Below are 12,559 nucleotides of genomic sequence, written 5' to 3'. Positions count from 1 at the left end.
TCCACATGCCTAAAGATCTTGAGAAGAAGAAAAGTCTCTCTATTCAGTGACCCGAAATATAATTATTTATTAAACATCATTATTTTAAAGCCATCGCAAGTCAATTATTTTGTCTACTTGATGATTTTATACAACACTGAAGGGAAAAGGAATCTGGAAATCTGACTTTTCCAGACGTATGTGTTTCTTCCTCAAACTGTTACCAAAATGTTGGAGGTACACAACTGTGTCTTTGGATGCAGGAGCCCAAGCATTTCCTTCACTTAAACTAGGAGACCTAAACCTGTTCCAGCATGACAATACCCCTGTGCACAAAGCAAACTCCATGAAGAGCTGAAGGAGTATAAGATCTCCTGCTAAACAGCTCTAAACCTTATTAAACATGAATAAATGTGAACGCTGACGGAACCCCAGGCCTCCTCACTTTACTTCCACGCTTGTAGCTAAATTCATTTCCACAAATCTCCACAAAATCTAGTGAATTATCTTCCCAGAAGAGTGGAGCTCATTATAAGAGCAAATGGAGAATACATGTGGGATGTTCAAAAAAAGAAGAAAAGTCTAATAATCAGGTGTCCACAAAGGTTTGTCCTTATGAGTTCATTTACACTTTTCTTTTTTATAAGAGACACAGAAAACTGTACTCACTTCTTTCTGCCACATTTGTCATCTGTGGGGAAAAAGAAATATATTCAGATGAGCATAGATCTTTCAATGAAACGAAAAAGCAGAAATAAGAGATAAATGTAGAAGAAGGAAGTGAGACTTACGAAACAGGAGGAAAATGGCTCCTATTACAAGCAGGACTGTGAAGACGATGCCTCCAATCCTCAATCTGTCATAGTCTAACGAAAAGCAAAACACCAGAGAGCTGCTTTAAACATCTCCATCTTTAGGTTTCTTTCAGATTTTATTCAGAATTCTTTTGTTTAACATGCAAGACACAAGAAAGGGGGATGATACTCACTGTAAACAAACGGATCTGTGCAGAAAAAGACAGAAACAATGCAACATTAGCCACAAAGTGTAAATGCTTAAAACTCCACATTTTTAGTTTTCAGATGTGGCTGAACAAACGAGTGCGACAGGAAGAGGGGAAAAAACTTATTTTCTTACTTGCTTCAGCGTCACTGAAGAGTGCACTGAAAACTGCGAGGGAAATAGAGACAGTATTATTTATTTATTGATTGATTATTTTTGAATAGAAATAATATTATTGATATTATTTTTAATTAATTATTTATGTATTTATTTATTACATTCTGAATTCAGAGTGAAAATATGAAAACGGGACAACGGGACGTATAAACATTTACAAGGAGTAGAAAAACACAAAGAAATATCGAAACCCTTGATCTAGACCTAAAACCAGACAAAACAAAACGAGAAAAAGTTGAGAAAACATGTTTTTACATCATAAAATAGAAAAGTCAATTATGCTATTCAAATTAGGGGTGATTAAAATTTGCATATTAAAATTTGCATATATATTTAGATTAAGATCTGGATTTCCTCATGAGGAGAAAATGTTTATTTGTGTTCATTATTTGTTCAGAAGCTTTATGTAATATTAATAGTAATAATCTTTATATATTAATAAATATGACTAAAGATTTTAGAAGAAGCAGAAGCAGCACGTTTTGCACTGGACGTGAAGTTTACGATCACGATCTTGATCCAGATATTGCGAAAGTCACGACATGTAGCGATCTCGAGATCAGAAACGTGATTTAATGTTAATCCTTTTTATTTTCATGTTGGGATGTTTGCTGTGTAAATGCTGTGTGTCGTGTGTTGTTTTGAACACAAGCGTTTTCATCAGACGTCCTTCAGGCCAATGGGAAATGTCCTACACTCGACCTTTGAACTGAACACACACACACACACACACACACACACACAGACGAAGGGTTCTTTGTTTCTTTTTTTTGTTTTTTACCTGTCAGGAGAACAAGCAGTGAGAAACGGCTCATCTTTCCCAGGTTCCTGTTTCCTGACATGAACAGAACAGATAATTTACCCCAAAAACTGCATTATTACAAAGAAAACATCGCTAAACCTGAGCAGAGATTAGCGGCTAGCTTTCTAGCGTTATTCTGACAGGAACACAGCAGATTGCTGACTGCTATAGAGATTGTTTAATTTTATTGAGCAGTGAGAGTGACGCTGATGGATGAAGGTTTTGAGGTTTTGAGGATTTGAGGAGTCAGGAATGTACTCAGAGTAGACACAGCTGCTGATGGCAAGCTGAGACGGTTCAGCGCTCGTGTTTTGACAGTAAACATTAGATCCGTGGGTCAGCCAGCACCAGGGTACCCTTGTCCTGCCCTTGTAGACACATACAAGGGCTGTTTTGGAAACTTTCAGCGTCCCTTTGACTCAGTTAGCATTAACTTCTGACCACTTCTGGTTTGTGGTGAATATTTCAGGAGTTCTAATGTTCATCACATTATAATTATAGTTCATTTTATTTCTAATTTGTTTTTTTTTTAACATATAAAACTTTACAAAAGTTTGTTCCAGGTTTTGGCTTTTGGGGGCGGAGTTTGCACTTGCAATGCCTACAGTTTCTTTATACATATTTCTTATCAAATGTTATTTACAAGCAAAAGCAATATAACAGTTCAGTGTATAGTAGCGTGAACATTATATCTACACTCTCTGCCCACTTTATTAGGAACACTTTCACATTCTTGCAGTTCTTTAATCAGCCAATCGCATGGCATCAATTTATCAACGGATAAATTCTCACAGTTAGAGGTCAAGAGCTTCAGTTCATGTTCACATCAAACATCAGAATGAGGAAAAAGTTTGACGTCCTTTTGTTTAACCATGCAGTTTACACAGAATGGTGCAGATGTGGAGTGGAGGCTCAAACACCATGTTGATGAAAGAGATCAGAAATTGAACTGATGATTTGTCATCTGTAAATGATCGTCTAATGATGAGCTACAACGGCAGAAGAAAACATCAGGTTCCTCACCTTTGGGCCGAGAACAGGAACCTGATGTTTCCTTCTGCTATTGTAGCTCATCAATTTCACAGTTAGATGATTTGAGATGCTTTTCTGCTCAGTATGGGGGTAAAGAGTGATTATTTTAGTTATGTACTATATTCTGGTATCTTCTCCGACCTCTCTTGTCATCCAGGTGTTTCCATCCACACAACTGTCACAGGAAAATTTAACCCATTCTCAAACCCACCCATTCATACTGCGGTTAAGATCACACATTTTCCCCTCATTTAGATGTTTGATTTGAGCATGAACTGCAGTTCTTGGTCTGTTTCTACATGAATTTATACACTGTACTGATGCAACATGAGTGTCTGATTAAAGTTCTACATGATCTCACAGGTGTTCCTAATAAACTGGACAGGGAGCATACATCCATTTACTCCGTACCTGCATGAGCTACATCTTCAGAGCATATTGTTAAACACATTCTATAAGATATGATATTTTTTCTTACCTTGTTGCACAGGAAGTGAAGTCCTTTAGGTGAACAGTGCGTAGATACGAGCCTGATGCGACACCCAGGAAGTGCACATGAACATATGTGTCTTTCCTTTTACCTTCAATAAAAACTCCTCCTCGTTGTGTACATATAAAACACAGGGCATCAGATCTTTGTGTGTGTGTGTGTGTGTGTGTGTGTGTGTGTGTGTGTGTGTTATAGCTGCCCCCTGCATCAGCACTGTGTTATTCCATAAACACCGAGTGTGTGTTTATGGCTGAAACAGGTCATACAATGCAAGAAGGTGAACGCTTCAAATACTTTGGTCGAAATGATGCATTAAAGAAATACATCAACTTTGTGTGTTTGTATTGTGGAATGTAAAACATTTCATTATTGCATTATACCATGATGTGTGTGTGTGTGTGTGTGTGTGTGTGTGTGTGTGTGTGTGTGTGTGTGTGTGTGTGTAAATGAGAAAGATAATACTGACCACCCCGGCACCCATGACTGTGAGCTTCATAACACAGATTTAAGGTTAAAAGTGGGCGGGGTTATACATGAGGGTATCAGTAGGACATGGGTGAGGATGAGTGTGTGTGTGTTTGTGTGTTTTTATCAGGACCTTTTATCTGTTATTATACAGAGCTCATACGGCATTTAAACCTTGTGATCTCGTTACCTCATGTATTCCGACCGAAATACATTACTGCTTTAATAAATACGTTTTTTAAAATCTTTATTTTTTTTAAATTCTTGTCATAAATGTACTTGCAAAGTAACTCACAAATGATATAATGATTTGACTTTTCAAATAATTACACTACAATAAATATGTATTAAAATTATGATTACTAAAACATACTCTCAATAATAGTCATTATTAGTTAAAACATTTTTATACCTGAAATTTAATTTATTCTTAATAATGTAACTGAAAACTTACTATATATATAAATATATATTAACATTCTGTTTTGTTGTATTTATATCAAGTTATATATATTTTATAATGCCAGTTTATTCCATCTTATAATGCCTGGAATAAGTCTGTATAAGTGTTCATAGTTATATACAGCATATTTTATGAACAACAGCATTTTTAATGACAAGATTTTGGTAGTGAAAAAGAAATTAAACGAATGAATGTTTTTTGTATTTAATTTTATAATTTTTTTTACTCAATGTTTTTTTTTCCTGTTTGCATCAAAGAAATATAAACCATTTGCCTGGAAAATTTGAACATATGAGTTTTTAAGCATTTTAAAAGGAACTACAAAAATGTCCTATAAAAAAAAAATCTGTCCTACTGAATCATCATTTAGATGCAACATAGATGTGAAACAGCAGATTTACAGGTTTAGGCCAGCCCTAGGCGTGGGAGAGCAGGATCTCTGTAAGTCTGAGGAACAGATCACAAAAGCAGTGAAATATAAAAACATATCTAACAGCAGATTTACAGATGAGCTCAGACCTTGGAGCTGGAACATCTCACGAGCTCATGAGCCACCACCATCTCCACCCTGAGGTACAACTCAAGGAGAACACGGAGATCCAGAAGGTCAACAGACGTGCTAAAAGGCTGTTTGTCTGCTGAAAACTTTTTAGAAATGTCACTCAGCTTGAACAAGGGTTTGATTTCCAACATCTGAAAGATCATACGTGTTCGGGCTGAAAAGCGTGTGTAGGTAAATGGGAATAAACACACCAGGTTGTGACGTCAGAACGTGTGCTTTAAGTTAAGAGTTCAAAAAAAGTTTGACGTCATTGCTGAAAAAATCTTTTAACCCATAAAACAAATCCTTTATCAAAAAAAAATAAACCCACTGTGTGCAAATGTTTGCGCCCTCTATGGTTTCTAAATGGAAGTGCCCTTTTCCTGTTATAATAAGCTCCACTCTTTTGGGAAGATGTTCCGATTGATTTTGTACAGATTTTGTGGATATTTGTGGAGATCTATTCAGCCACAAAGGTGTTAGTAAAGTCAGGTACTGATGTAGGTGAGGTGAGGAGGCGAGTGAACTCAGCGTTCACATTCATCCCAAAGGTATTCATCAATAAGGTAGAAGTCAGAGCTCTGTAGAAGATCTTCCACTCTTCTACTCCAACAAAAAGACATGATCATTTTAATGACTAATATTATACTGGTAGAAGAACGCTGAGAATGGAGGTGAAGAGGAAGGTCAAAAAGGAGGCTTATGGATGTGGTGAAGGAGGACATAAGGGTGGTTGGTTTGGAAGAGACCTCTAATGAGATCAACCCGAAAGAAGAAGAAGAATTTTATGACTAATGTGATATAAAAATACTGAGATAGAAAAAACTGGTTTTTAAGATGGTGTTTAGATTTTCAACAAAAATCTAAACTACTAATTGAATGAATTATATTTATGATATTTAATCAGTGATGGACTGTAAGGAAGTAAATGCATTTTGTTTTGTACTTAAGTAGCTTTTGACACGTATCTGTATTTTACTGAAGTGTTTCCATTTGTGGAAATCTTCACTGTAACTTCACTACATTTCAAACTCAAATATTTGACTTTTTCACTCGACTACATTTAGTGAAATCAGTCGTTTCTTTTTATTTACGAGGATAAAAACGTAACTGGTGAAACACGCAGCGAGTCGCCAATCAGGATCGAGCGCACGCTCTGTTTTACACGAGTCCTGATCGGCGCTCGCTGCATCTACTGATCACCAACATACAGTTCAGCATCAGTTCAACATCGAGCAGAACATTTAGAGAGGAATAAATGATGAAGAAACTCCAGACTCAAACTCGATACAACACACGTGACCTTATTTACAGGATTTTTTTTGAAGTAGTTGTAAAGAAGGTTTTGGGTTCATGATGATTGTAATAGAAATCAATCAGTGTTTGAGTCATTAATATCATTCTATTAATAGATCAGTGTGCTGAGAGTCACATTCGAGTCTTTAGTCTTGTGATAAAAATGATAATAGGAACATTATAGTTATAATAAATCACAGTACTTTGGATACTTAAATACATTTGAAGGCAAAAACCTTTGACCTTTTACTCAAGTGAAAGTTTAAAGGGAGAATTTTACTTTTACTGCAGTCATACTTTACTGAGTGTCTCTACTTTAACTACATGGTTGCACTTCATCCACCACTGGATTTATTTCTCTTCTTTTTCCATGAGGGCGCACAAACTTTTACCCCCAAAAACCCCCAATGAATCTTACAGCTGAGGAGAAAGTGATAAGAGCAAACCAGGACAAATATTTGCTCTGTGTCTCTTTGAACTTTCTGGTGTTAATGATTACGTGGCGGAGTGAAGAACTGGTCAGGACGAACAGAACCATCAAGTTTACTGAGGGGTTTCCTGCTGAGGAGAAGCCGCCAGCAAACCGGCGGCGTGACAGATGTTAATACAGACAGATGTTACAGAACAGAATGAAGTATCACGTCATAAAAAATAAGATCATAAAAACTATTATCTCATGATCTTAAAATGGCATTATCTTGGGTTTTGAGTTTTTATCTCGTGATTGGCTTTAAGAGATCGTTTGATAAATTTTTCTTGCTATTTGAAGATTTTACATCTTGTCTCATGATCTCCTTATTAGCTTCTTGTTATCTTCTCAAGATTTCATTATTTTAAGTTACCATGAGATACTATCTCATCATTTCAAGTTTTCAAAATATCTCATTCCAAGATATTGTCACACAATTATCTCAAAATTTTAAAATACTCTCATTGTTTTAAAGATATCATTTCAGGAATTTCTCATTCATTTCAAAATATCTCCTTATTTTAAGATACTATAAATGTTTTCAAAATATAATTTCAAGATATTGTCTTCAAGACACGTTGCTATTTTTGTAGGTATAGTCTTGCCATTTGAAGATGTCATTATCTCGAGTTATCTTGTCATTCCATTCAACATTATTTTCCTTTAGTCTGTGGTTCAGGGCTTCAGTGAGATGATTATGTTGTCACCAGCTTTAGAAAATAATAAATTCCAGCAAAAAGAACAGAAAAAACTTATAAACGATGACTTTGCGCTTCAGGTGTGTCTGATTTCAGCAGACCGAACAACAAAAAACGAAAAAAAAAATCTAACTTGTTTTTTTTAGATCATTTTAATTAGTTTGTATGGTAAAAGAGTTTCATGCAGGGAGAATTGTTTATATATAAGTTTCATATTATATTTACATGTTCCAAGAGGAAAAAGAAATCTACAAGTTTAGTTTTTTCCTTCATCAAATCGGAGTCCATCGGAAATCATGTTCTATATAGTGTTTAGGTTGCACCCTACGTACCCTACAGCACAAACAGAAGCACGTGCATGTCTTTGTCTTGACAAATAAAATGACAGAATCAAAAACATAAAAAAAAACAAGTGATTTCCTGTAATGCAAAAGTGGTGCAGGTCCGTCGGTCATAATTGCGTACAACTACAACAGAAACATTTTGAATCCGACTTTGTAAAATGCATCTCGTTCTTTCGTACAATGCTAACAGCTAACTTGCTAAGCGCACAAATAGTTAACTAAGTGCTTAAAACAAGAATCTTAAAAGGTGAGCAACAGTTGAAAAACTTGAGGATGTTCAAAACATAAAAACGCATTTCAGTGAAATTCACAGTAATAAAATTCAATAAATTTGAAAGGTTTCTGACTTTAAGGTGTTTAAACCGCGTCAGATGCTTGTTATTTTGGCTGCTTAACGTGTCTATGTGCTAACGATAATCTCTTGAGGAATTGTTTATAGTCTTGAAGTTCTGATGTGAGCTGGAGTTGGAGTTCTTCAATATGATGTACAATGCGAATATTTTCCAAACATAGTTATAATCTCCTTCGATCCCTCTTTCTCTCTGTCTTTTTAGATGTTATATTTGTAGACCAATTTCGTTTTTAAATTATTTTCGTAGACAAGCTCCTGCATGTTTGTTTATGTTTATATATATATTTATGTATACAACATTCTTTCGACCCGGTAGCAACTCTTCCCTGGTCCAGTACTGGGTCACGACCGGTGGTTGGGGACCTCTGATATAGATTGTATATATTTATATAATCTATAGTGTATATTCTGTAAATACATAACATCTATAAATATTTACAATTTACATATTATTTAGTGCAATAAAGGTCATCTAAGGCATGAAAGTTATAATAAATCACAAAAAACCCATCTACACTTTACTATACAAGTCTACACTCTACTTTACAGCATCTGTTTGAATATTCAACAGGAAAACAATAACAGTAGTGCGTTCTCTAAACATCCATAACGAGAGGCACAGGGTGTACTTTCTTTTGGAATATCCCACCAATCCGAATACAAGCCAAGGGATGAAGAATCAAACCACTAATCTTTGATAGTTTCCTCCTCCACCCCCTCTATGTCGTCTTCTTCTTCGGGTTTGCCCTCTGGAAAGGCAAAAACATACATAAATAAATCAGTGCCCAGTTACAACGTGGAGTAAAAAAACATTGGATAAATCAGAAATATTTCCATAATATTCCCATAGTGTTCGGTTAAAATCCGCAGATACTTTAGGATCGTTCGATCGGGAATCTCGGCACTTACTGAAACATTCCTGAAGTCTTTCAGACCTCTTCAGTGAGACGTAGGTCACGCCGAAGATGATTAGGATCCCAAAGAAGCCGCCCATTACACAGCCAAAGAGCATCAAGTAATATTTACTGGCACCTGACAAAAAAAACCCCAAGAGACTCTGTTAAACAGAATGTATAACAACATCATTTATGAAGTTGTTCATTATTTATTCGAACAATAAACAGTTCTAAGAAATTAGTTAAAAATTAAAAGCAACAAAATTGGCAATTAATGGTCATGGGGATTGGTTCCTGAAAAAAAACAATGCTGGTCATTGGGAAGAATAGTAGTCAGTGATTGGTTGTTGGAGAAAATGGTGATCAGTGATTGGTTGTTGGAAAGAATAGTGATCAGTGATTGGTTGTTGGAGAGAATAGTGATCAGTGATTGGCTGTTGGAGAGAATAGTGATCAGTGATTGGTTGTTGGAGAGAATGGTGATCAGTTATTAGTTTTTGGAGAGAATGGTGATCAGTGATTGGCTGTTGGAGAGAATAGTGATCAGTGATTGGTTGTTGGAGAGAATGGTGATCAGTGATTGGTTGTTGGAGAGAATAGTGATCAGTTATTAGTTTTTTGGAGAGAATGGTGATCAGTGATTGGTTGTTGGAGAGAATGGTGATCAGTGATTGGTTGTTGGAGAGAATAGTGATCAGTTATTAGTTTTTGGAGAGAATGGTGATCAGTTATTAGTTTTTGGAGAGAATGGTGATCAGTGATTGGTTGTTGGAGAATGGTGATCAGTGATTGGTTGTTGGAGAATGGTGATCAGTGATTAGTTGTTGGAGAGAATGGTGATCAGTGATTGGTTGTTGGAGAGAATGGTGATCAGTGATTAGTTGTTGGAGAGAATGGTGATCAGTGATTGGTTGTTGGAGAGAATTGGTTGTATTGAATGATAGAGATTTGATATTGGTTATTAGGTAAAATGGTAATCAGTGATTGTTAATTGTCAGGAACAATGGATATGAATGTAAAGTTTCTCACACAATGACTCAGATAAGCTAGGTAATTATTTATACTTGATATTTTTTTCTAAAGCTGTTTGTTCTGAAAACTCACCTGTAATCCAAAGGTATCCGACTTGTACATCGAGTCCATCGCCAGAGCATATGAACGCGGAGCCGTTGACGTCACTGCCTATGTTTGACATCTGCCACGAAGCGGTATTTTGATTAGGCTTGTTATCACAAGATCCGTACAACGACTGCAGGAGAAAAAGAGACATAAAAAAACAAAGGCATGAAATACAATCGGAAAACCTATAAAAGCCATTCAGTGTGTTCAGGTCACACAGATGTTCTCACAGATGTTCCTTCATGCTTGCTAAAATGTGCACTCAAGTATTTGAGAGATTATTAAAAATGTTAAGAGCATTTATAGGGAAACTCCCGAACCATGGAAGGGAAATTGAGGTTTTTTCCGGGGCACTGCAGGGTGTAGGAGTTCAGAGGTAAACGTGCAGTGAAGTTGAGCATCCCGTTTCCTGGTACAATGCTGCAGGTGAAGGTTGTTGATTTGCCCATGTACACGGTGGTGTTCACAGGTACCATACTGTAGTTATATCCTGAAGATCAGCAGACAAATATCAGATGATTATTGAAATGAATTGCATAAAGTATTATTTCAGCAATTCAGAATGCATTTTATTGAAATAATTTATTTTTTTAATGTATACAATAGCAAACACATTTGGAGGAATCCTGAACGTGACGCAATACTCGCTAGCTGGCTAATACCATGCTAACTGCTGGTTAATAATTAATAGCAGGTACATTTAATAACTTCCTTTGCTAACAACTAACTCACTGAAACTCGCTAAGCGCACAAATTGTTAACAGTTTGAAAGTTTTTCTGAGGTACAGTTATTTTGGTTCATTCATAATGAAAATGATGTGTAAGACATAAAAAATACACATTTCAGTGAAATTTAATAAACAGTTCCATAACTTTAGAATTTTTAGTACTTTTTACTAAAGTTAAACACCATCAGCTCTGTGTACATTCAGAGTATACAATCAGAGTTTGTATGAGTTGTATTATCCCTGACACATGCTAAATTTGTTAATATATATTTTATTCGTCTTTTATTAACGGAGACTCGTTTTTAATGGTTATTACTCACTTTACCTCGGAGTTTATAAATAAAAAAAATCTGATATTAAGATTTTACAAAAGTCGCAGTGATCCGTGTTAGCTAAGATTAATTACAGAATAGGGCTAATTTGTAATCTAGGCAGGAATCCCTGATGTAAATCAGGGTCGTTCATTAATTCAGCTCTAATATGAATGTGACATGGTGAAAAACGACAATAATTCTAAGACACATCGCTGAAAAGTTCTGTATGTTAACATGTTAAAAAGGAATTGACGATTAATTAAAAATAAATAAATAAATAAATAAATATATATATATATATATATATATATAATATGAAAGTATGCAATGTTTACAAAATGGATATTTATTTATTTAGACTTTTCTTTTTACAATTGTACCTTAAAGTGTCATACAATGTTACATTTGTTTTTACTGTATTAACAAAAAAATTCTTTTTACTTTTTTTTGCATTCCCCCCCACCTAAACCCTGAGCGCTGCATGCTGTGTCAGCACCTTTTACTCATTTGACTAAGAAATGTCCGAATTTTTGACTATTCTAATTTTTCGCTCCTCATAAACAAAACTTTCTCCGGTACACACCCATGTTGACGACAGAAATCTTGTATTGTTTTTGCAGGCAGGTTTTTTTTCACCTTACTCACATACTTATACAAAAAGTTTGTACTTTAAGAACATTGTTAAAATCATTTCGTTGAAGCAGAACGTAAGAATGAAATTAGCTCTAAATGCTAAAATTAAAATGGTTGAACTTTTTTTTTTCCAATTTTTGCAAATTTAGCTTTCAAAGAACAAATCTGAATTGTGACTACGGAGGCAGGAGTTGTTGCAGAAACGGTTCTATATTGACATCATCATCATCATCATCATCCTCATATTTAGACATCAAAACTACACATTGAGTCAAAAAGAATTAATTTCTATTTGTGATGTTTGCCATATAATATATTCAGATCAAGTCGGTGGCGAGAAAAGAGAAAACCAATACCACGGTTAAAAGCTGTAACCCACCCAAATGATGTGGTGAAATCTAAAACGTTACACATACCTTGCACAGGTGGAGCAGACTGCAGAACAATGCAGACGAAAAGCCACATCAGGCTTAAACACATCTCTCTGGTTACCATCCTTCCCTATTTCATCCAAAAAGTCCCACTGAGAAACAATAATCAAAGAAAAATCCTTTTCTGCTCAAACTCAGTCCAGGAGCTGCACCTCGGTCGGCACTCAACTCTCCTCGATCTTGTACACTGGCAAGCAAATTACAGTTAAACTTCTCATTTGCAAGTGGGGCATCTGAGAGAACTTCCTCGAACAGGTCGAGCAGCAGAGTGCCACGCTCTGTTCTTCTGACGAGTGCGTCCTGTTTGTTCTTTCTAACTCCTTTTTGT

This window comes from Silurus meridionalis, chromosome 21 (assembly GCF_014805685.1).
Source record: "Silurus meridionalis isolate SWU-2019-XX chromosome 21, ASM1480568v1, whole genome shotgun sequence".
Lineage (NCBI taxonomy): Eukaryota > Metazoa > Chordata > Actinopteri > Siluriformes > Siluridae > Silurus > Silurus meridionalis.
The sequence above is the reverse complement of the archived record's forward strand: the minus strand, read 5'-3'. Positions refer to the sequence as shown.